Raw genomic sequence first — 5,170 nt, 5'->3', positions numbered from 1 at the left:
ATCAATTCAGCCCACAGTTTAACACGGTGTGGCTGCGGCGTGTGCGTCTCATTATCTCTGGACTCTCCCTTCTTTATCAGGAGTCTACAGTCAGTGACTTAACGTTTAGGTCAAGAATACCCCAGACCTAAGTCCATTTTGAGCTTTATTCCCCACAGCGTAGCAATGCCCTCTCTCTCTATAGGGAGCGTTAAAAAGGTGGAGATGTCACTTTTTATTTGTTGCGGTTTTGCTCCGCGCGGCGCCCTCAGGAGAAGGGACAACGCTGTTTATGTATTCAGAGGACAAAAGCTCGTGCAGCTGCGCCCATGGGACCTCTGAGTCACTCCTGGTGTGTGAGAAAAACGCTACAATTATAACAGATAAAGCTCAAGAAGTTTCATTTTACACTACAGCGATGTGCAGAGCTCCAACTGATGTTACTTACAACTTAATGTAAGCAAAAGCAAGAAGCACAGCAAATGTTTCAAACAATGTGGATATTATTATATGTGTAGCCTATTGTTACCATAGTTATATTTCAAACATGTTTCATTCATTGTAAAAATTTTCAGCAAAGGTAGTTGTTTGAGTTGTTTATGTAGATGTTTTCAGTATTGATATTTGTTAAAATGAGAATCTAGTTTTGATATTAGTTTTGGATTGATTTGTATCTGGGTATTTCCATATCTCAAACTGCAGCGGTATTTGACAAATATATTTAAAAAAAAGACAGTTTACCCACACATCTCATAAAGTCACTTGCACTACATCCAAGCAGAATTAACCACTTAACCAAAGAACCTTTACTGCCTTTCCTTAGTTAGTTCACAAATTCTTTCTTCAAAAATCTTTCACCTATCACCAGACATGCATTTGAAAGAATTTCTTGCAGCCTATTGTTGGATTTGAAAATGAGATTGTGACCTGCACGAGAATTAAACTGTTGGTAATCTTATAATCGATGTGGCATTCAGAAGTGGCACACATATTAACTGGTGCACACTGGAGTGAACTGAACTGTGGCCTCTTACAGAGACATGGATCACATTCCACACCGGGGAAATACAAGTCATTACCGTGAAGGTCAGCCTGAGACATCTCCAGGACAAGAGCCGATTCAGTTTATGTATACAACAAATCAGAGTCTATAACAAATCTGCAGTTCTTTCAAGTGTAATGTTATGACTTCAGTGTATTTAGAGTATTATACACAGAAAACATGTTTGAGTCCCTAATGTGCAACTTGGAATCAACCCAAAACAAAAAGTAAAAAGCATTGCCCTGAAAAAAAAAAAAAAAAATATATATATATATATATATATAAATATATATAATAACATGGTAACACTTTAAAATACGGTCCGGGACTTACCAGTACTTACGGTGGTAGTTAGTAGATACTTGACTGGTAGTTACGGTGGTACTTACAGTGGTAGTTTGTGGTACTTACAGCGGTACTTATAGTGGTACTTACAGTGGTACTTACAGTGGTACTTATAGTGGTACCAGAAGTGATACTTAGACTAATAACTACTGGTACTAGTACTGGTACTTACTGCAAAATCATATGAAGTGAATGGTATTAAAGAATATGGTGTTATTAGGCATATGAATCATTGATTTCATTATACGTTCATAGAAAATACACAAGACAAAACACTGTGAAAACACAAACACTTTATTATGACAAATTTCACATTAATACGACAATCAGATTTAAAAGAAATTTCCAATAATGACAATAACAAATAAATGACATGTACTGGTAATTACCATAATAGTTACTATGGTAATTACCAGTACATACAGCAGTAAGTACCACGGAAAGTACTAGTAATTACCAGTATAAACTACAGTAAGTACCAGTAATTAATAGTGCAAGTACCATAATGTCTCGCTTTAAAATAGCAGTTAAAGTATTGATATTTTACAGTATGTATCACTGTCATGTTCATTTAAAACGTGTCATATATTTTATATATATATATATATATATATATATATATATATATATATATATATATATATATATATATATATCAGATCTACAGCCTGATGATTTTAGGAGCTTGGATCTTGATTTGATCAAGTGCACAGCCCTAAATAAGGCTCCATTTTGGTTATATATGTGATTTAGCTATATATATATTTGATAACATTATTCACATTAGTTGTGCAGCTGGTGGTTACAGAATAATTGTGAAAACCCCTTTTCAAACAAAAGATTAGTCATAAGTGGACAGGCCAGTACAAAATCTACATGGACTATTTTTAGACATACATTTTGCATGAGTGTGTTTACTTAGTGTACATCATAACTGCTAACAAAATGCTTCCTCTAATTAAAGTTTCTGGGGGAAGAATGCTATAAGCATAGTTCAGTACATTGAGCCAGTGTGCATGACTTGCCAAATGCCTCCCTGCTGTCTGAGATGCCTGGATGACTAAAGAGCTTTGCACTGCCATCCTCAGATTAACAAAGCATCTGTTTAAATGTTACCGCTCTAATACTGTAAACTGAGAAATGAGCGCACCAGGAGTCTACAGGCAATCATTCCATTAGGCAAAACACTGTCTGAGGAAGGCATTTCATTACAAACATGCTAATTGTTGCATCTGCCAAGAAACTGCCTTTTTGGCATTTGTGTATTTCACATGCTGGAATGTTTTGTATAAACAAGTTGCAAAATGATTATATTATGGTTAATCTCTTATTATTGTTCATAATTTACCAGCTAGACATGATCTGTGTTTGAATGTTACTATAGTGTATGACAAGTAGTAGTCAAGAAGTGACTTTTTAAGTACTTCAAGAAGGACTTGATGTAGTTATAGCTTGTGTTAGTAAAACTATCAGTGCTGATGGTGGACAGTCCTCACATACCAGACACCGAAACAATATGATTGGCAATTTATTCACCATTCTACAAAGCAAAGTGAAGTATAAGTCATGCAGGGCATAAAAGCAGATTCATTAATGCTTCATTTTTGATACATTACATTTTTGAGGAACTGTACTCCTTGAAGACAGTTCTACTTTGTTGTCCCATAGCCTTCTCTTTTCTCTCCTCAGTGTCACTTGCTTATCTGCAGTCCTGGTCAATCCGACAAGGATGACTGATTTTGGTCGTCTTCATTCCTCTTCTCCCCTGGAGCCACAGTCGTCCTGTGTTAGGATCACAGGCTCACACATAAACATGTACCCCCACCCCTTTACATACTCCCTTGTACCTTTTAATGCACTTTTCTACGTCCACTGCTATATAGATTTCATTCATGTTGTACAATTTGTTAATGTCATCATTTCAGATGGAAGGTAAAGCTTTTTACTGTTTTTGGAAAGAAATGCACCCATCCTACAACCCACAAATGTTGAACTCTATCATTATTGTTAGGGATTGGCTCCACAAAGCAGCAGATTCATTGTATGGCTTAAAGTCCTTTCACAACATCAATCATGTCTGGACAATAGCACCACTTTCTGAAGCTATTGTGAAAAAATCATTTCACTTTTTGCTTATTTATGCTGACAAAGAAGACATGGGATTTTGTGCCAGTTTCTGTTTCATGTGGACAAGCCAAGTGATTACAGAGATGTTAACCATAAACCAGGTCAACAAATCTGCAATCTGACAGTTAAACACAATAGAATTCTGACCTGCACTCCAGCTAAATTTTACATTTTAGGCTTTCAACAATATTTAGATGTCACATGAACACAGCCTACTGTGTACTTTATGCATTTTGCATTGAAGCGTAAATATATGCCCCCCTCCTGTCTAATGTGCAGAGACAGATTGAAAAATAGCAGGGAGATAGGCGTGGACCCAAAACTGAGCCAACTACATGGCTGAGAAAGCAAATGCATTTCATCAGCACTGCCCTATCTCCAACCGCTTGAGGTCACAACATGTCAATATGGATCCTAAAGGTCGCCCATGAGCCCACACTGGCACTGCTGTTGACTTTATGAGATTTCTATAAAGGACACATTTATCAACATGGAGCTAAATGAAGCATGTTATTGGGTCTTCACAAATGGTCTCACACCCTGTCCCATGCAAGCCTTTAACTAGTCATCTCATTACTGTGCTAAAGTCACACAGTGGACTTTTTACAATCCACTGATGCGTGATATGATTTGTGCGTCATAATAAATTGCTTGATAAAAAATAATTGGACGGTATTAGATTAGATAAAGATGATTACACCAAAAGTGGTTCTTAGTGGAATTGAGTTGCACAGTCATAATCAAAAGCTAAAATAATAAAAGGCCTTTCATTATTAAGACTTCATTAAGATATTATTAAGGGTTGCATTAATAATGTAATAAAGCAAAATGCAAATAATAGTACCATTATTATGTATGGCCAATAACAGGCCAATAATAGTGCTATATGTAAATGTAATAATGTTTTTAACATGGTGAAAAGAGGCTCAAATCTCCAGTCTAAACAAAACTAGAGGGTTATTAGCAAAACCCTGTGGATAAATAATGTAGGCCATATCTGCAGTAATGTTGTGCTGTTTAGCCTATACATTTTAGTTTATTTTATCATTATACATAAGCCTATAATGTAAGAAATATGGTTCTGTTCTCTTCTCTGTCCTTCCTGACCCCGCGTCCCGCAACAGCCACACACCTGTATTTGTCCCGTGTATTTACCCTGTGTATTTACCCCTGTGTGTCATTTTAATGCAGAAAAAACATGAGTGACTTTTTCTGATGCCAGCATGAACATGCGACTTGGAAAACACAAGGGCATTTCTGCATTTTACCTGGTTGAATGTTTTGTCTATTTAATGTTTCTTTATTTATTTTTGTTTGAGTATCTTAAGAGAAAAAAAAAAGCGTATTTATTTGAACATGCTTCAGAGAAATGTTTTGCCTCCATAATGGAAGGTTTGGTTCAACAGTTTTCTCTTATACTGAGGTAAGTCATTTCATCTGCTGACACTGCCCTCTAGAGGTTTAAAATAAAATTGATAAAATGGTCACAAACAAGACAAAAAAGTATTAAATAGTTAAATAGAAAATGCACAGTGTATGACACTATCCTTGACATGTCGCTGTTCATCACGTCTTCAGTTAAAGACTTATGGACACTAGTGCAATATAGAGATGTTGATGATGATATGATGAGTCTAAAACCTGCACCACTTTCTGGATTTGCTCAGTATGCTCTGA

Source organism: Periophthalmus magnuspinnatus, chromosome 15 (assembly GCF_009829125.3).
Source record: "Periophthalmus magnuspinnatus isolate fPerMag1 chromosome 15, fPerMag1.2.pri, whole genome shotgun sequence".
Lineage (NCBI taxonomy): Eukaryota > Metazoa > Chordata > Actinopteri > Gobiiformes > Gobiidae > Periophthalmus > Periophthalmus magnuspinnatus.
This window is presented reverse-complemented; position numbering follows the sequence as displayed.